Here is a 21,868-nt window from a genome sequence, read left to right as displayed (position 1 = left end):
TAACTTTTACCATCAATGGCTTCATCAAGGCCAACATTAAGCCAAAGCATTATTTGCTTTTAATACAGGGTCCATATGTCCCAAGTTGCCTGAGACAGTCCAGTATATGCCTGGTATAGCTATTAACAGCACCCCCTTTCACTTTCCAAATTGTCCTGGCTTTGTTTGGACCACAAATGCTATGGTCTTCTTTATCCTTGGTTAGTCTTTATTCTCGTCTCTCATTGGGCCTTATACCTCCATTTATGACTTTTCTCTCAGGCTCCCAGGGCCTTATGATGCCCTGAGCTGCTTCCACTCCTCTGTGTTGCCACCTTTTAAGGCCAGATGGCTATAAATGCCAGCAGAACTGCTTTAGCTCCTGCAGATGCCATAGCTATCCCTCTTCTCACCATGATACCCCTCACTCATCTTTGGGCTTCTCTGCCCACTCTGACACTATGTCTTGATTCCCCCTGCTCACATGGTGGTCTTTGCTTGGGAATGATCTCAGCATCCACTTTGGATCTGGCATTTGTTCCTCAGTTCTATGCACCCATATGCCCCTGATTCCAGAAAATTCTCTACTGTGGTTTTGAAACAGCCTGCCTTGGCTTTGTGACTATGTTTCTTTTCATAAGAGGCTGATGATTGCAAATTATGACAAATGTTCTCCAGCTGGGTTCCCTTCCCTAGAAAGAGGCTGCTTACCCTCCTGGAGGAAGGAGAACATTGAATATCTACATATTTTTTGTTGCAAGTGTCACTTGTTTAAAAATTATTCTTTTGCAAAATATTTGTTTCACATAAATGTGTGTCTATGAATAGGTTATGAAAGACTTGCCTCTGATGTTACAAACAAAAGAGTGTGAGATTAAAACAATGAGCCTGTAATTTTTACCCTTTTAAAGGGGTAAAATAGTGAGTTCTTTGCTTCTGGTCAGCACCCTGTTGTGTCTCCCTGGGGACTTGGCTGCAAGGCAACAGCAGCCTATCGACCCCGCCCCTTTGCTGAGTGAACCCATTCCACATGCACCCAGTGGCCTGAAGCTAAAGATTTGGAGGCAGGAAGCATCTTTTCTTGAGATCAGTTCCAGATCTTGATGGTCCAGCACCACCTGCCATTTTCAACTCAAAAGACCCAAACTGAAAGTCCTATTGCAGAGCTGGGGAGATCATTTCAAGAGAAAGCATGGGCAAGACACACAGTGGCACACACAGTAAGTACCCAAATGTGTTCCTTCAACTAAAATGGAGTTTAGAGTGGGTCTTCCCAAAAACAATTCATAATAATCATTCAATGAATTCTGTAAGCATGTAAAGACTCCTGATAATCTTCTCTCTCTCTATTCCAGCTACAATCTTATTATGACCTTATTTACGCTGTGACATAAATAATATGGTTTCAATGTCATCAGGTGAATGCCTAGCTCAAGGTCACACAGCTAGCCAACGCCTAGCCCAGGCCCAAATTCAATATTCTGAAAAATTCCTTCATATATCTCTTCACTTCTTTCCAACATAAAACCAAAATAGCCAAAGAAAAGATGTGAAAATCTATCGTGTGAAAGAATATTTCTTTGGATAGCTTGTTCAAAAAAAAAGACCTAGTATTGCATGTAAATGAACATTGTGGCCTTCATTTATATTCAGGTGATTTAATGTGTAGAAGTGAAGCATAGAGCAGGGTGTGACCATTATCATGCTGTGTTCATCTAATGCATCTGGACAGCTTTAAAGATATACACGCAAAGAATTTGGCAAATGTAAATGTCCTCTGGCATTTACTTGGTAGTAAACATAAGCATCCAACTTCCCTCAGCTTTGTTTGCTTCATTACTCAAAGTATACTCTTTCCTCTGTCTTTCTCTTACTCAGTTTAAAAATTTCCATTAAATTACTTCATATATTTTAAAAAATTTCAGAACACTGGGGAGAATGGCAGGACACTAAGTTCAGCAAGAAGTGAGTTTTATATCAGTAACTTGCCTTAGTAAAAACCAGAAAGGAGGAAAGTAAAGTGGGGGACAATCATTTAAAGTTGAATCCTTATACCCAAAGGAAATGGAGTTTGAAGTTACAGAATTGCCTCCATGTCACAACTTAAGTGCTTAGCGAGGATCCCCTCCTTGCCAGCATCTTGAAATTTTCCATTTTTGTCTTCATCAGGGATGGCTGATGTCTACAGAAATTCTCAAGCTTGCTCAAATAAAGAGGAAGGTAATTTCAGGGTACAAGAAATACTTGGTTTAAGAAGAACATGAACTTTGGAATAAGACAGAATTGAGTTTGAATCCTATTGCTACCAGTCACTAACCATGGGACTTGTGCAAGCACATTACTTAAGCTTTCCAGGTCTCAGTTTTCTCAGCTGTAAAATGGGAATAGTAATAGTTCCTTGTGGGGTTGAGGATGAAATGAAACAACCTATGCACAATGCCATGTGGTTTTGTGTTCAGAAACATTGACCATTATTTGTTTATTGGATACTGAGTTTAAATACTGAGTCTTCATGAAGATGGAAATGAAAAGTTGATAGAAATAGAAAATACTTCTGTGTCCGGAATTGGTTCCTCCCTGTGGGTTCTTGGTCTCACTGACTTCAAGAATGAAGCCACCAACACTTGCGGTGAGTGTTACAGTTCTTAAAGATGGTGCATCTGCATTTTGTTCCTTCAGATGTTCAGGTGTGTCCGGAGTTTCTTCCTTCTGATGGGTTCGTGGTCTCCCAGACTTCAGGAGTGAAGCCGCAGACCTCCTCAGTGAGTGTTACAGCTCTTAAAGGTGGTGTGTCTGTAGTTGTTTGTTCCTCCTGGTGGGTTCGCGGTCCTGCTGACTTCAGGAGTGAGGCCTCAGACTTCTGCATTGTTATAGCTCATAAAGGTAGTGCAGACCCAAAATGTGAGCAGCAGCAAGATTTATTGTGAAGAACAACACAACAAAGATCCCACAGCAAAGAGGTGGGGAGTGGATGACTGGGTTGCTGCTTCGGGCTTGGGTGGCCAGCTTTTATTCCCTTATTTGACCACGCCCACATCCTGCTGATTGGTCCATTTTACAGAGTGTTGATTGGTCCATTTTAGAGAATGCTGATTGGTCCATTTTTACAGAGTGCTGATTGGTGCATTTACAAACCTCTAGCTAGATACAGAGCACTGATTGGTGCATTTACAATCCTTTAGCTAGACAGAAAAGTTCTCCAAGTCCCCACTGGACCCAGAAGCCTAGCCGGCTTCACTTCTCACTTCCATCTCTGGGGGGCTGCACATTCATTCATTTTTGTCTCCTCTGTAGTCTTTCACTGTTTTCTTTTAGTATTTTCTCTCTCTTGATGGAATTACTCAGTTTTCTATTTGTGTCTCTTGACTGACATGGCCCAATGGAACTGCTAATCCTAAATCTACTTGACTACATTCTGGTGCCCATCAACAGTTGACTATAGATTATCAATATCTTAGTTCAAACTAAGTTCAATAAAAACAATCTGATTAGCTGCTGGTCAGCCAATGGATGAATACTCTGGGTCAATTTTTCACTCATGATGTAATCAAGCTAATGGTCAAGTTGTTGACTTTTAAGTATTGTCATTCATCCTGACTTTGAGACACACCATGGTTCCTTCCACCAGCCTAGGTCCTCTGGCCGGTAGACTCAAGGCCTTGAGTAAAATGCTTTCCTTGTCTAAAATCCAAAAGATCTGTTACTTAATATGATTAGGCTTCTTGTAAGGTCTGCAAATCTTTCAAAGGGACATTTCAAAAGCTTTTGGACTTAGATAATTGTGTCAAAAGGGAAACAGCTGTTTCTGTATTTGCAGAGAAGAATGAAATTGAACAAATGCAGAGATGAGGCTCGTGCATAATTAGAACTGGATTTTAGCAGTGTTTGGACTCACCACCCGGCAGCTTGATTCTTCTTCTCTATCCAGTCTCTTACCATTTCTTGATTCTGTCTCACGCTATATACCCATCTTTCGTTTAGCATTTCCCTTACATTTCACTGGAATCCTTTGCTTCTTGCTTCATAGTACATTTCCCCGTCCTTAGATTTTATCACCACTTCTTTCCTTTCAAGATTCTTTTGTTCATTTGCTTTTTGTTTGCATTGTCTGTTGTGTTTTGATTTTGGCTAACAGAAAGATAAAGAAAAAATATAAATTCCTACATTGTTTTGTTTATTTCTGGGAACAATCATTTTCTCGTTTTCTGTGGTGAAATCTCACAGGCCTCATTCAAGCCAGTTTCAAAAACATAGTATTAATCTCCTGCTGTTTACATGTAAGATATTTCAGTGAGTTTTCCAAATGTTTAAATACATGGTCAGAAGCTGTGGTTTACCTCCCAACTTTGTTTGGAGAAAACAAACTAAAACAGCAAGGCTTTTTCTCTTTAGCCTTGGTTCATGACCACAGAGTTTCTCCTTTGAATCAGATTTTCATCGTTCTGTTGTATCTTGAATGTTGTAAAGTCACAAGTAACTCATTCTGAAAATCTCTTAAGTTCACATCACTCAGAAAAGATTTATGTATGGTTATAAAGGTGTCAACACTTTTACTTTTATTAAAATATCAGCAACTGCTGATCAGCAGTAATTTTGATTAGTTTGTCCTATAAATATTTGTTGAGCACCTACTAAGAACTAGAATCCAAAGGAGGAAAAAAAAGTAGAGGGTAGATACATACTGACAGTTGTTTAATGGAAGAGTAAAATAATAAATGGGTAAATTGCACAATTGTATGAATTTCCATATGATTGTGGAATAATTATGCTAAAGATTATTAGAAACTTTTTACACATTGATTTTATCCTTAGAAGAAGAAAGATCACTGAATACAAGAGTTTTGAATGTTCTTTATTCATTTAAAAAACTGACTAAATTTCAATCTTAATGTGAAATTTTAATTTATGTCCACTTTGTATTCACACATTGGATAGCGATTTTCTGAATCTCTCTTATGAATTATGTTTTGGCTCTGCTTTGCGAATACAGTGATATTAAAAAGTTGTTGATTGCAGAGTCAAGAATTAGGCAAGTAATCATGTACATATATTTTTAAAAATCAAGTTCAATGTTATGAAGAAAAAGTAAAAGAAGCTGTGAGAGCATCACAGGAGAACTAATTTGGTTTGTGGTGTTATGATACCAGGCAGCATTTAAGCTTGATTCAGACAGGCCTAGGGGGCAGATCTGACTGCGCTACTTACTGGTTTTATGACAAGACCTCATCTGTGAAATGGGCACACAAATAAATATTTCCTATTTCGATGGCTTATTGCAAAGATGAAACAAACACTTATCCATAAGTGCTTTTAAAACAATATTCTTTATTGATAATTCTAATAAGGCAAGCAGAGCTAGGAATCACAGAGCAAGAGGTAGAAAAATAGACATTATCTGGAAGCATCTATGCATTCAAAATCCCAGTGCAGACAATGATGGCCTGAATATCAGGCACTGTCAAGCCATCCTTTATTCTGAAAGCCAGTGCCTCTGTTTTTGAATGTTATGGCTCCATTTCATCTTGATCCTGAAGTGGGGTGGGGGGGCAGTGTGGGCATCTGTGTGGGCCTGGTCTTATGTTTTACATCCGTTTCCACTGTTATCTGCACATCATCCATCTTGGTTCCTGACATGCCTTGAAATATGAGCTTGCCTCCACCAGGTTTCTCTTCACATTCTCCTTTCCAAAGCTATAAGGAAAACGATTGCTTTTCAAATGTATTTAGGGCTTCAGGAAGGTAATAGCATGGACAGCCTGAGACCCAAATGCCCTACTGATTTCTTAAGCATGCAACTCGGAGGCAGGCAGGCCAGCTGCTGCACATGGTCCTTTGTGGGGTCAGGTTTAGGAGGCCCTTTCCACTCTCCAAGCCCAAGAAATGGTTTTTCAAAACTCAGCAAGAGTGGGGCAGCTTCTTCACCCATCAGTTTCTTCCTAGTCCTGTGTCAGAGCTCTTAGAACAGATGAATGATGAAATACGTAGGTGCAGAATTCTGTTACATTCATGGGAGTATTATTCTGCATTCGTGAATGGTTTTGAAATAAAGACAAAAGCAGTGATAATAGCCAACATTCTTGAAGCACCTACAACATGCCGAGAAATATGCCAAACAGTGTCATGGCATGTTCCTTTTTCGTTGTTACAACCTCGTGGAGAAGGAACTATCATCTGCTTTTCAGGCATGAGGAAAACTGACACTCAGAGAGACTGTCCCTCATCTAAGGCCTTCCAGTTCATAAGTGGCAGAGCTAGGTTCCAGCCAGGTCTTCCTGTTGTGTCCATTAGAACACAAGATAATGAGATGATATCCATGGTTGTTTATACTCAGTCATTCACTCAGTCACTCCACAATGATTTATTTATCGACTTCGTCCAGACAGAATTCTTGGCAGTGGAGACTGAGCAATAAGAAACAGGTAAAATCCTTACCCTCATGAAGCTTGTATTTTGGTGGAAGGAGACAGAAAATAGACCAAATAAGTAAATTTTATAGTGTAAAATGATAAATGCTAAGGAGAGAAATTAAGTAGGAGGGGGCATAGCCTAATTTTAAATAGGGACATCATTTAATATATTTCATACATAAAGCTTATTCGGGGACCAATGCTGAGAGTGCATTTGATCTAAGTTCTTTTACTTCCTCCTTAGGGAATCTCAGGCAGTTTCATCTAGCAAATATACAAGCCATTTGTACCTTGGCCCCAAAATGCGTAGACATTCACAAACATCCTGGAATTAGTGTGTTCTTTCATAGGCTCCTGTCTGTTGAAAGTCACTAAGTATGGAAATAAGCAAGTGCTTTAGCCTTGGAAATTCTATAAAGACCTCTTTTGGTTAAGAGCTGATGTTGAAATGGATTTGGACATAAATGCTATTTTTCCATCCAGAATAGGTTTGAAGATACATACGTGATGGGAAAACAGAGCTGCCAGATGAATTTTCTATTTGTTTAAAAACCACCAGCAAAATTTACTAGTGAAGAAAAGCCCTGGTCATCATTCCTATATCTTCCCAATACCCTGAAAAAGAAAAACCACAAAATGAATTGTTTGAGTCTCAAGTTTGCATACTTGCCACTTAGAATTCAATAATTAAAAAAATAAAACTTAGAGCAACACAGAAGATGGCAAATATGGGCCTTATACACATGTGCATATGCACCCACATGTGTATACATACATACATATGTTCCAATTTTCAGTCTTTCCCCAACTGTAACAGTAAGATTTCTAAGATCAATGGGACCATTTCAATATGACATATACTACCAACGTGAATTTGTCACTCGGGAAAACACTTGGACTAAAGTAAACTTTTCTACCATTTTTGGAAAAGATGGTCAAATGAACAGCATAGATAAGGTAGCAGGAGTTATGCATAGCTTTTTAAAATCAAACTGTTTTAAAGTGATTGGTACAACCCAAGCACTAGCCCCTGATCTATAAAGAATGTGCTAAGTGCAAATGATTTTTATCTCTTAGCAGCTCCAGTGGGACCTTGCAGTCCTTTGAAAGTCATTTGTTGTTAGTCTCTGCCTTGAAAGCAATATCACTACATGTCCTTAAAAAGTGTCCACACTTCAGGTTTTCCAGTGATTTCAAGTGGCCATCACCCCGTTATTCCTAATTAGTGAGATCTGCTACTTGTGGGCTTTACCGTAGCTATATGTGAATGTCCTACGAATGACTGGTCACAGAATTTTAACATCCACATTCCACTTCCCTTCAGGTGCTGGCTTTCAGCCTGCCTTGCCCTTTCGCCAGTTTTAAGAGTTAGGTAAGTAGGATTAATTTCTGTTTCAATATCTCCAGCTGTTTTTGAATCATTAATTCTGCTTTTACTGCGGTAGATTTCCTATTCATTATAGAATAAAAATGAACATGCCTCGGGTATTTCACATTCTCCCAGCCTTATTTTGTCCCCCCCCCCCAAAAAAAAAGACGCTTCTGTACCTCCTAAAATTTAATGTATTCTCTGAGCTAATTTGTGTCTGGTGGTAATATGCTTCTATTGCTAAAAATCAAGTTATTTCACAGATTTGACCCATTTTATTTATTCAGCTCAAAATTTTCAAGCCCCTCCCAATTAGGTCACTAATGTGAACCATGCCATGAACCATGCCAGAAAGTAATTCTGTACTTTCATTGAGAAACATTTCTTAAGTTTCCCTAAGTTTCACATACTATGATATCACCCACCCAGGAACAATTAAATTCTTATGGAAAAACCTGGCCTGTCACTAGTGAGATGAGGAAAAAATAAGAGGCAGTTAGATTAATAGGAAAATAATGCTGTTGTTGAAGAGACACTTTCTAAACTACATAGCAATGGTCAAAAACTCAAGTCTTTCCAAGGGATTGGCCAGTGACTTAAAGGTTTCACCCAGTCCAGGCAAAAGATATCAGAGACCATTGGGCAAGGTTGCACACAGGAGACTGAGTGCTCCATTTAACTCATTCAAATTCAACATTTAAAGGCACATCAACAAGCAGCAAGAGAAGCAGGTTGAACAAATCACACTTGTGGGCCATTAGCTTAGGAAACCAACTAACCTTTAATTATTTGGGCCAGGTTAAGGAATAGCCATTTAGATAGCTGATATTGTAGATAACCAACTCCTAAATGACTTTCCAAATCACTTGCATTTGTCTTTAAGGCTGGATATTTACTTATGCAACTTGTTATGCTCTTACTTGGTGTTAGTGTAAGGCTATTTCCAGAGCAGAGCAAATGACCTCTTGATGTCAGAATTTCATTCTACTTGATCTGGGAGGAAAGCTATCCAAATGCCAACCCATGTATTACTCCTTTCTGCATCTCACAGTTTTATAACCTAGCTCCACAAGCCCTCTTGTTCTGTGGCATTCAGCTTGACAACTCAAACCTTTGAAAAAAACAATCACATGTATGTGGACCTATGTTCACATATCATTGTTCTCACACATAATGCTGCACTTTCTATCCACATATGTATTTCATAGAAATTGTCTCTTTCCCAGTACTTCATTTCACTCTTGCCATGTATGTCTCTAGTAGACAAAAGGTCATGAATCTGGAATGCCCTTCAATGGGGGACAAGAAATGATATTGCGGGGCTTTTTTTTTTTTTTTTTTTTTTTAAAACATGTGTTGAAACCAGACCTAGGAAACTGGAGGCAACTTTAATCATCGTGTCAATTAAATGGGAGGGTGTTATTGTCTGTACGAATGAGATGTGCTTCTTGAATTGATGAGTAAAAAAATTCCTCTGTAGTGGTTCTCATCTTGCCATTAGCACCTCCATCCCTTAGAGTGTCAATATTTTGTATATTACCTCTGATTCCTCAATAATATACTCCAGATAACACACCCTGGCTTCATGTTTTGCTTTTCCTTTCAAGTCTGTGTTTCTAAACTCACCTGTCTGGTGGTATTATTAAGCTTTGATATGTGCCACGCACTATGCTTTGCATATATTAGCTCATTTAAAAATGTCTCAATTCAGTTACATGGAAATAAGTTCAAGAGATCTATTGTACAACATGGTCACTACAGTTAATAACAATATATTATATTCTTGAAAATTGCTAAGAGGGTGAATGTTGTGTTCTCTCCACAAAAATAGCTATGAGAGCCAATAAAATGTGTTAATGAGCTAAAATTGGTCATTTCACAATGTATGTATACTTCAAAACATCATGACGTACATGATAATTACATATCGTTTTACCAACTTAAAAAACCAAAAAAAGTTTAGTTAATAAAACAAAAAATTTAAAATTAAAATATAATATAAAGATGTTTCATTGTGAAATACACAAAAATACAAGTTATAGGCACGTTTTGCCGGATGGTTAAAATGATTAAAAGTAAATATCTGTATCCACACAAAAACCTGCTCATAAATGTTTATGTCAGCTTTATTCATGATTGCCAAACTTGGAAACAACTAAGATGTCCTTCAGTAATTGATAAATAAACAATGGTACATCCAGGGAACAGAATATTATTCAGCAACAAAGAGAAATGAGCAATCAAGCCACAAAAAACCATGAAGGAATCTTAAATGCATACTGATAAATGAAAGAAGCCAATCTGAAAACGATACACACTGTGGAATTCCAACTATATGACATTCTGGAAAAGGCAAAACTGTGGGTTGGGGGAAGGGAGGGATGAATCCACGGGGCACAGAGGATTTTAGGGAGTGAAACTATTCTGTATGATACTATAATGGTGGATACATGTTGTTATACATTTGTCCAAACCCATAGAATGTACAACATGAGTGAACACTAACATATATTATGGACTTTGGGTGATAATGACGAGTCAGTGGAGGTTCATCAGTTGCAACAAATGTACCAGTCTGGTGGGGGATGTTGACAGTGAGAGCTGTTGGAGTGAGGTGGGGGTAGGAGGTATACAGGAGCTCTGTATTTGTGCTCAATATTTCTGTCAACCTAAATCTGCTGTAAAAAATAAAGGCTATTAAAACAACAACAACAACTTACCTGTCCTCTGTCCCATTCCATCAGATCCCACATGTGAATAGCTGTGGGTGGCTGAATGTTACCCATCCTAGAGAACATGTTGATATTTTAAGGCAGGATGAGAGAGTCTTTCTGGCAGGCCTCATATTGTATCTATATAAGTTAGTAACTAGTTTTCTTAAGCAGAGGATTATCTCCAAGAGATGTGAAATACAGCATGAGGAGCTCTTTCTCCATCAACCGAATACCCCTTAGAGCAACAATGCTCATACTCTCCAGCCCAGTGGTATCAGCGCCATCTGGGAACTGGTTACAAATGCCAACTCTTAAGCCCAAACACAGACCTACTAAGTCAGAAACTGCAGGTAGCAGTGGTGGGGGTGGAGGGTGGGGTGGAGTGGGAGTGCACAATCTGTATTTTCATAAACACTCTAGGCAATTCTGAGGCATATTAACCTTCCAGAACTACCTGCAAGTATTTCCCTCCATAGCTCTGCAGGTAACCTGTTTTTCACCACCAATCTCTCCAGCCAGATTGTAAATTCAAAAGAAGAGGGCTCACCTACTTGTTTATGACTAAACCCCAAGCTCTAGCATTAATGCCTGGCACATAGTAGGTGCTCGGTGTATATTTGTTGAATATATAAACAAATACATGAGTGATTGGCTAAATGCCTAATCCTCTAGCGAGACATGGCAAATACACACTGTAACTTTCCTAGCCCATTATGCAGGCACAATACTGTGGGGTTAAGCAGGGATTCATATGAGCTCTACTGCTTGAGTTTATCTCTTTGCTCCATCTATCAACTCTGTAACCTTTGGTAAACCCCACCTCTCCTTGGATATTGATTTTCTCATCTGCAACATGGGGATGATAATAGTGTCTTAACCTCATGGGGTTGGCTTTTTTTCTTTTTATAAGATTAAATAAGTTGTGGTAGTGATGTTTGTTATGATTTTAGCACCATGGTTCTTTCTTTCCCAAGTGGTAGCCAGGGCATTCTCCACCCAAACCTTCAGATTCTGACAAAGGTCTCAATAGAGATTTCCCTGCCCCTTTATTAGCATAATATTGAGAGAACTAGAGTCCTGCAGACCTTAATCCAACTCCTATTTTGTAATTATTCACATCACAATTTATTCTGTCATTTATTGCTGCTGTTAGTATTTACATTGCAAATAATGCATTGTGGAAATATTTAAGTGTAATCTTTTAATCTGGTTGCATAAACAATATCAATGATCTGATATGACTTCCACGGTAAAGCCTTGCCTATGTTTTCTCACTTCTTGATAGAAATGAGAAACCTATATTCCTATTACCTTTACTAAGACCTCAAACTGTTGTCATGGTTAAACATTAAAATACAAACAAGTTGGGCTTTTTTTTTGGCTTTTGTCACATGTAGTAATGTGCTATTTATTATCTCTTTCTGACTAATCCTCATTTTGTTTTTGATACTCAGCATATTCCTTTCTGTGGAGAGCCATAGATTTGGCAGAAACTCAAGGAAAGGCTGAAAATACTTCTTAGAAACTATTTTAATCCCAAACAGTTAACGTTTGGAGAACAGGTTGAAACATATGTAATATAGGCACCAAAGTGTAGGCAATTATCTCCAAAGGGCAATAGGGGACAGAGAATAAAGGCTGTAGTGCCCTGAGGTCGAGGGTAAAGAACCAGAGAAATGTCTTCTTTGACTTCCCAAGGGTCACAGTGTCAACTGAAGAATGAAATGATAAGACAAATGGAAAAGCTTGATAACACCCAAATGGGTGTATTTATTCACACAGCTCAAATCTGACTACTGGAACTCTTTTCCTGTCTGCTGACAGCCATTCTGAGCATTATAACAAGATCCAGAACAGGTTGTCTAGAAACCCTAATGATGCTCTGGACAAAGTGGATGAAAGGTGACGAGGCAGAGGGGAATGTGCGCAGAAGTTTTGGCTCAAAAATCACGTGACTTTCAGAGGTTCTTTGTGTTGGCTTGAACCTTTGCACAACACAAAGACAATACAGTTCCTGTGTAATGTTTCTGAAGATAGAAGTGGATGTCCCAGAGTTAGGATTGCCTTCTAATTAAATGATTCCATTTGTGATGTCCTTGCAACATTTCATGGGTCAAGATGAGCTGCCTCTGCTCTTCCTTCCTGTAGTTTCATCCTGCCATTTAACCACATGTATTTGCGCGTGCGCACACACACACACATACACACACTCCTCAGTAAAGCACTACCCATTACAGTATTGCTGTAAGGCAGTATTAGTTATTATTCAATGTCTGCAGTGCAGCTATTATACAACATGGATTTCAGGAAGGACATACACTATCACAAACATAACACCACCTTGCAGGATCAATTAAGAAAAATATGAGCTAAGGAGGCAGAAATCCTTGCTTAGTATTACAGAGAAATTATGACAAACTGTGAAAAGTTCCACAGGTTTTTGTTGCACTCAAATCTTTCCTTTAGGACCAACTTCTATGAAAATATAGTATGCCTGGAATTTGCCCTATCAAAGCCAGACATATTTTTTTAATTGAATCTTGCTTTGAGAGTAGTGAACTTTTTTTCCATCTGTAATTTGCTTTTTATGTGAAGGGAGAGACGTTCTGTTTCTCTTCTTTGGGGGGTTGTCATATTCCTGTAAAAACAATCAATGTTAGATCATTTATCTCCTGCTCCATCAAGCTGTGATGTGGGATGTAATATGTGTATGTTCGCAATATAGATTTTTCGTTGCTATATTTTATAGTCATATTATTGGCGAGTGGCCCTCATTTATTTTCCAGACCATTTCGAACCTGATGACAACTCTTTAGCCTTTGTTTGTTGACTGTGTCCTGCTTGTCTACCTTTTCATGTAGTAATTGCTTTCAGGGAATAAAACAGAAATGTGGAGTATTGCTTTGTTTAATATTTTTCAAATCAAATACATCATAGCACAACCATCTGTAAAAATACCTTTCAGCTTTCATCAACTTCTGCTACAGTTTTTTTTTGAAGATTAATAATTCCTTCACATGGGTGTGTTTCTATGGCTAATGTAATGTTTTTGAGCAAAGACTAGGTTATATTTATGTTCTGGCTTAGGTAAAAAAGAAAATGACTTGTTGAAGAAAAAATAATAGAATATTTTCACTCCTAAAATTTTGTTACTTGCAGAACAAGTGCTTTTGGAATGAAAACATAGTTGGGAAGCTTTTTTGGTGAAAATGTGGAAGTAAAATCATATTCGCTTTTTCTGCATGTAGAGTGCAATTCTCTAGCAGTGGGAATGTGGCCCCTAGTCACATACTAACACAGTGTGAACTGCCTGGTTTCCTTCCAAGGTCCCTCTCCTTGATTGAGTCCAGGGAAGGAGGTTTGTGTCTCAATTATTTTTTATTGGCAACTGTGGTCCCTGTCTTTTCTGCCTATCTTTGTCTCTCATATGCCATTCTCCTCTCCTTTCCTTTCCCAAATCTTCACAAAGCCACAGTTGTTGCAGGTACCCAGGCTGGGAGGTGGGGCAGGCTGTGGTGGAGATTGCAAGATCATGTAGAACATGAAGCAACTAGAATTTTATAAAGAGACATAACCATTTTTCAAAGTTCCTTGGCAATTGCTTTGTCTTAATTTGGGCTGCTATAACAGAGACCATTGACTTATGGTGGCTTATAAACAACAAAAATTTATTTCTTACTGTTTTAGAGGCTGGAAATCCTAGAGTAGGTTGCCAGCATGGTTGAATTCTGATGAGGGTCCTGTTTCAGGTTGCAGACTGACGATTTCTGGTTGTATCCTCTCTGGGGGAAGGTGCAAGGGAGTTCTAAGGAGTCTCTCTGATAAGGGCACTAATCCCATTCATGGAGACTCCACCCTCATGACCTAATCAATTTCCAAAGCCTTACCTCCAAATGCTATCATTTTGTGGGTTAGGATTTCAACATACGTTTTTAGTGTGGGACACATTCATTCATTCCATTGCATTCCATCCTTAACCCCCCACCCCAAATTCATGCTCTTCTACATGCAAAATGCATTCATTCCATCCCAACAGCCCCAAAAGTTGTAATTCATTCCAGCATCAACTCTAAAATTCAGGGAAAATTTGAGCATAATTTTGTATTTGCTTATGTGTGATTTCATCCATGAGAAACATTAAGTGAACATAGAAAACTACAACCAGGTGAGCCAAGCAGTGTAGGGATACACAAAATGCAAGGGCTTTGAGCATCCACCACCATCTGCCCTCAGTTCATCGCATTCTTGCGAGCCACACCCACCTACATCCTATGTGACAACTTTCACTGGGATTCCAGATAACCCATTCCCACCACTTCACAATAGCTCACAAGGTACACCTCTCCCCACACCCACGACATAAGCAAATGCAAGGCTGAGTGCCATATTTCTTCTAGTATTTATATCTTTCTTATTCAACCAGTGTAACACTGTACCATTTTTATTAGGTTCCTATCTTCTTAAAACATGTCACAGGTGTTATTTTTGTGTATTTGCCTCTAGCCCCATTTTGCCCTAAGCCCTGTGGTTTTTATTGCACAGTTTTACATAGTATGATGATTTTCAAGAATGCCTGTATCACATTATAGCAGAGCTGACTTTATGTTGAAGCACCCTGTGGCTGGCAACAGCAGGGAGCTGTTACCACTCTTCGGTCTGAAGGAGGAGAGCAGAGAAGATGTCATGGTAATCCTGAGGGGGAGAGAGACCCTGCAGGAGAAGGATGCCTTGCTTCCACAAATGCCAAGTGCTGCTAGCTCATGAAGCAGCAGATGGAGAGCCTGGGGAATAAACACCCCGACCTCACTTTCCAGTCATTGGCAGTTGTCACATGTTGGCAGAACCCCGCTGGAAGCTGGTGGGCTTGGGAGTCTGTTGAATGCAGTCCCCTATGGTCAGATGATACACAGGGCAGAGCAGGGTGGGGAAACGGATATGGAGGATTCCCTTGCCCAACGCCACTGGGGAAATTTTAATTATTTATTATGTAGATGAGCTTTATTTTTCTTTTTCTAGATCTCTCTTATCTGGTCTGGAGAGTTGAGGGGTATTTTCAATTCTTTTATGTGATGTTCAGTAAGATGCAACCACAAGAGGAGACTCAGGAGCGGCCCAGGCAAGCAAAGTGTGTTATACTCACAGATCCTAAAGGTGGGGCATACCACTCAGGGACACAGGGGCAAGATAGCATGGTGGTCAGGAGGCAGGAAACAGAAACACAAAACAGGGGGTGGATTGGGGCCATGGTCCATGGGGATTTCTATGGGAAAGGCAAGGCAGGGCAAAGTGAACAATTTAGGACTAGCTGGTTTGAGTGATATGTGGTGCATTCTAAATTATAGAGGTGGTCCCTTGTTGCCTGGAATCTGGCTTTGGGATGTTTAGGGAAGAGGAATATAGTCTCCTGGGGTGTCTGGGCCAAATAGAGAAGCCCGGGCTCTGGGCTGCAGATTGGTTAGTTTGCATATCAAAGGCATGCCTGGCTGAGCTCTCCCTATCTCTAAGAGCTGGCTGTTCCTGGGAGGGGCAGTCCCTCCCCAGCTAGAAAGGTTTTTTTTAAGATGTCAAAACATCAGAATATATAGAAAATAAAAAATATATACAATACAAGGAAACTCATTGATGTGTTTTTCTAAACAAAGGAGAATTTTCTGCCAAAGAAGAGAAACTGCACTCTTCTCAAGTCAACCAGTGCAAAGTAGCCAACTTAAAAAAGAATATATTTTCCCCACTTCTTGTTATATATTCACCCTTATCTTTATTTATGGTCATTTCCATAGGAACTGCTTTCTAAAGGCAAATATGTTTTCATCTTTAATGCTGGAATAGTGATGAAACATAGCAGAATTTTGCCCAGATTGATTGGTTAATGTTAAATAATTTGTTACCTTTTGTGCTTGGTCAATATAGTGAGAAGATATTTCTGAAACCTCAACTGTGTTTACAGCCATGAAAATAATGTTTCAGGGGAGCGTTTTGGCATCTTGTTGTTGTGGTAATGTATGTCTCTTCTTCAGTCATGCTGAAGTGTAAGATAAAAATACTGAAGAATTGGGATAATTCATTTGCCTGCATACCTCCCCTTGAATAAGGAGATTAATTTTTTAATAGTCGTATGACAAGACAACTGTCACTTTCATCTAATCTTCAAGTACTGGGGTGGGAGGAAAGTGGCTTAAAATGAGCCCCTGTAGGGGCTGCCAATTTATCAGTTGCCCCAGCTTGATCTGAAATTCAGAAGAGACCATGAGCTCAATCTCAAAGGCAATTATACAAAAGGATGTGAAAACTTAAAGAAACCAATTTGTCATTGATTAGGATTTGTCTTCCCTGTCCTGCAACAAGCCTGTCAACAAAAGGAGAGAGATTTTGTATGGTCACGTAGAGCTGAGATGTTTATGGGAAAAAAAAAAAAATACAAAAACTTTAATCTTCAAAAGATAAGTAAAATATATATTTTAAAAATTTCCCCCAGTTTCCTTTTTTTTTAAACAAGAGGCTCATGTCTTATTTTTTCACAAGTAAAATTGATTTCAACATTAGCCTTAATTCACTATGTTATATGCTAAGGTGAAGCGGGAAGCTCATATTGGTTAACTGATGACTGGGGAAAATGATTTAAGGATATGGGCAATGTTAATAGGGATAATGGAGATGAAGGTTTACAAGCTATTGGAGGCTCATAGACTTTTACAAGTTGAGATATAGCTCATATATCATAAAATCCACCTTTTTAGTGTACAGTTCAATGTTTTTTAGCATTTTCACAAAGTTGTACAACCATCACCACTATCTAATTTCACAACATAGTCTTCACCCCCAAAAGAAACTCAATACCTTTAAGCAGTCACTCTTCATTCTCCCGACTCCCATCCCCTGGCAACCATCATTCTATTTTCTGTCTCTGTGAATTTGCCTATTCTGGACATTTCATATAAATTGAATCTTGCCGTATATGGCCTTTTATGTCTGTCTTCTTTAATGTAGCATACTATTCTAAGAGTTCATCCATTTTGTGTTATGTTTCAGTATTTCATTCTGTTTTAATTGCCAAATAATATTCCATTGAATAGATATATACATTTTGTTTATCTGTTATTCAATTGATGAAAACTTGGTTCTAGTTATAAGCTATTATGAATAATGCTGCTATGAACATTTATTTATGTACAAGTTTTGTGCAGACATATATTTTATTTCTCCTGGATGAATATATCTAGTAGTGGAATTTGGGGGCCATATGATAATTTTATGTTTACCCTTTTGATGAACTACCAGCCTATTTTCCAAAGTGGATGCAAAATCTCATGTTCCCAATTGTGTATGAGGATTCCAGTTTCACATATCACTGCCAATATTTGTCAGTGTCTCTTTTTGATTATAACCATTTTAGTGAATTTGAAGTCATATTTCACTGTGGTTTTTATTTGCATTTCCATAATGGCTAATAACGTTCAGAATTGTTTCAAGTGCTTTTTGGCCATTTGTATATCCTCATTTGTGTATTTCTCCTTGGAGAAATGTCTGTTCAGATCCTTTACATATTTTTAAATTTGGGTTGTCATTTTATTGTTGTATTATAATAGTTTTTAATGTAATACAGATAAAAGTTCTTTATCAGCTATATGATTTGAAAATATTTGCTATCATTTTGTGGGTTGTCTTTTTACTTCTTTAGTGGTGCTCTTTGAAGCACAAAATTTTTTAATTTTGAAGTCCCACTTATCTATTTTCTTTTGTCACTTGTATTTTCATGTTATTTATAAGACAATATTCCCTAACCTAAGATCTTGAAGGTTCTCCTAATAGTTTTACAGTGTTATCTCTTATATTTAAGTCTGTGATCAATTTTAATTTATGTGTATGGTGTGAGAAAAAGATCCAACTTTATCCTATTGCGTGTGGATATCAAGTTGTCCATTTGATATCCAAGTTGTCCATTTAAAGTACTATTTATTGAAAATACTGTTTTTTTTTTCTCCATTGAGTTTTTGGGCCCTCTTGTTGAAAATCAGTTGATTATACATATAAGTTTCTAGACTCTCAATTGTATTTCAGGTCATGGAGTGTAGGCACACTCAAATGATTGTCAAGAGCATTGAGGCAGATGACATAAATGACTTAAACGTAAGACTTAAAACCATAAAAGCCCTAGAAGAAAACCTAGGCAATACCATTCAGGACATAGGCATGGGCAAAGACTTTATGACTAAAACACCAAAAGCAATTACAACAAAAACCAAAATAGACAAATGGGATCTAATTAAACTAAAGAACTTCTGCACAGCCAAAGAAACTATCATCAGAGTGAACAGGCAACCTACAGAATGAGAAAATTTTTGCAATCTATCCATCTGACAAAAAGCTAATATCCAGAATCTACAAAGAGCTTAAACAAATTCACAAGAGAAAACCATCAAAAGTGGGCAAAGGATATGAACAGACACTTCTCAAAAGAAGACATTTATGCGACCAACAAACAAAAAGAAACTCATATCACCTGGTCATTAGAGAAATGCAAAATCAAACCCCCAATTGAGTACATCCTTCATGCCCAGTTTAGAATGGTGATCACTAAAAAAGTCAGGACAACAGGTGCTTGGGAGAGGGAATGTGGAGAAATAGGAATGCTTTTACACTGTTTGGTGAGGAGTGGTAAATTAGCTCTCCCAGCCTTGTGGGAGACAGTGGTTGAACAATCCTCAAGGATCTAAGCCACCAGAAATAACCAAATTTTGACCAACGAATCCGCATTACTGGGTAATATACCCAAAGGACTATAAATCATTTGCCCTATAAAACAGCAATGCACCACATATGGTTTTATTGCAGCACTGGTTCACATACAAAGGACTTTGGACCAACTAATACCCATCCCAGTGGTTAGACTAGATAAAGAAACTGTTGGACATATTACTACCATGGAATACTAATGCAGCCTTTAAGGATGAGTTCATGTCCTTTGCAAGGACATGGATGAAGCTGGAAACCATCATTCTCCGCAAACTAACACAAGAACAAAAAGCCAAACACTGCATGTTCTCACTCATAAGTGGGAGTTGAACAATGAGAACACATGGCCACAGGGAGGGAAACATCACACATCGGGGCCTGTCAGGAGGTGGGGGGCTAGGGGAGGCATAGAATTAGGAGAATGTATACCTAATGTATACCTAATGTAGATGATGGGTTGATGGGTGCAGCAAACCACCATGGCACGTGTATACCTATGTAATAAACCTGCACGTTCTGCACATGTATCCCAAAACTTAAAGAATATATATATTTTAGATGGAGTCTTGCTTTATCACCCAAGCTGGAGTACAGTGGCACGATCTCGGCTCACTGCAAACTCCTCCTCCCGGGTTCATGCCATTCTCCTGCCTCAGCCTCCCGAGTAGCTGGGATTACAGGAGTGAGCCACCGTGCCTGGCCTTAGTGTGTGTGTGTGTGTGTGTGTGTGTGTGTGTGTGTGTGTATGAAATAAGTTATCATTAATGGTGCAAATAGTAGACTATAGTGGAGTAGAGCAGTAACTTCTAATGAGGAGAGTTAAGCAAGTCTTCACATTGTGTGGACATCTGCACATCCAGGATGACAGATTAGCACTCACCAAGATGAAAACATGCAAACACGTGGAGACGCAGAGCTAATGGACTCCATCTACACTATGTTAAATCGGGTGAAAGATTAATGAAAAAACTAGATTATTCTGAGTGTTTACCTGTTTATCATCAACCAACTACATGTTTGATGTTTAAATAAGCAACTGGGTAATTCGTGGGATTTTACTTTTCATTCAGTTGTTCAGAATAGCCAATAACATACAATTTGCTAAACATTGAGAGAAAACTTTATCGCCCTCCTAATTTATTTCTAAGTGGCAGAGGGGAATTTGGAAATAACCAAGAGGTTGTTTGGGGAAAGTGAAGTTGTATAAGATGGTCAAGACTTCTTTCTTGGTTTCACAGAGAGGTACCTTGGGTATTTACAAAATATGTTTATAGCATGTTATTTTTACTGCATGATAAAATTCTTTTTTTTTTCTACTTTTGCAGATGCCTATTTTTCTTGAATTTCTCAGAAAGGGTGGTATGCTAATCTGAGAAGAGATGCCAAGATGAAATTAAATGAGCAAGGATTTTATTAGCAGATTCATCTGTGAGGGAAAATGGAGCAGGAGCTGGTAAGTTTGGGAGAACCACAAGTCTGCCCTGAGAGACCACAGAGGGAAGGAAGGTTGGGTCTAAGTTTCTTAGACTGCCATGCTGTCTAAGGAAGTTTTGGCAAGGACATTGGATAAATCTTTGAGCCAAAGATGCCTGTTATAGGAGTACTATGTCTCCCAGGAATAGGACTGCTTTAGTATCTCTACCATGCCCAGTCACTATGCAGGAGCAGCTTGTGAAAGCATGGGCTGGGTACAAACGTGGTAGGGGATTTCAGATTGTGGCCACTGACTATTGGTGAATTGTACTCCTTGTAGTTGAAGTCTGCAAGGAGCATCTCATGGCAGTCAAAAATGGTGATTTCATTAGGATACAGATTAGCTGTCATAAGAGATCCCAAAATACTGTGGCTTAAGCAAGAGAGAATTTTATTTATTTCTCAAACTGGAAACTCAGGCTGAATATTAGGGATCTGGGTTCCTTCTATCTTTCTGCTCTGCCATTGTAGGGTTGTTACCTTTATTCACATAATGGGTGGTGGTCCAAGATAGCTCACCACCATGTCTGCCTTCTAGACCACAGAATAAAAGAGAGAGAGAGAGGAAGGGAGGCTATTGCCTTTCCCTTGAAGGGCATGAGCTGGTAGTTGGGCACCTCCTTTCTCCTCATATTTTATTTGCTAAAACTCATACTAATTTGTATTAGTTTCCTATGGCTGCTATAACAAACTACCATAAATTCAGTGGCTTAAAGCAACAGAAGTTTATTCATTCACAGTTCTCTTTTTTAGTGACGGAACTCAAGGTGTCAGCAAGGCTGTGCCCCCTCTGGTGACTGTGGAAGGGAACCCCCTCTTTGCCTCTTCCAGCTTCTGGTATCTATTGCATTCTGCATCACTCCAGTCTCTACATTGGTGGTCACATTGCCTTCTCCTCTGCTGTATGTAATTTTCCTGTGCTTCCTTCTCATAAGGGCTTTTGTGGTTGCGGTTAATGCCTCCCTGGATAATCCAGAATAATTTTCCCATCTCAAGATCCTTAACTCAATCACACCTGCAAAGACCCTGTTACCTTATAAGGTGACAATCTCAGTTTCTAAGGATTAAGACCTGGCTATCTTTGGAGGCTGATACATCTTGGCTGTATTTCATCTTGAATTATAGTTCCCATAATCCCCACATATCATGGGGGGGACACAGTGGGAGGTAATTTAATCATGGGGGTAGTTACT

At 38.8% G+C, this 21,868-nt stretch overlaps 1 long non-coding RNA gene across 1 annotated transcript; it reads left to right on the top strand.

The window, feature by feature from the left end:
* Positions 1-7,710: 7,710 nt before the first annotated feature.
* On the top strand, positions 7,711-21,512 carry LOC108531546 (uncharacterized). The gene is made up of 3 exons (XR_001886202.1): positions 7,711-7,758; positions 20,528-20,655; positions 21,429-21,512. It is a non-coding gene; the product is annotated as an uncharacterized LOC108531546 (long non-coding RNA).
* Positions 21,513-21,868: the final 356 nt, after the last annotated feature.

This window comes from Rhinopithecus bieti, unplaced genomic scaffold (assembly GCF_001698545.2).
Source record: "Rhinopithecus bieti isolate Rb0 unplaced genomic scaffold, ASM169854v2 scaffold_8601, whole genome shotgun sequence".
Taxonomy (NCBI): domain Eukaryota; kingdom Metazoa; phylum Chordata; class Mammalia; order Primates; family Cercopithecidae; genus Rhinopithecus; species Rhinopithecus bieti.
Note: the sequence above shows the minus strand (reverse complement) of the source record. Positions and strands in the feature narration are given on the sequence as shown.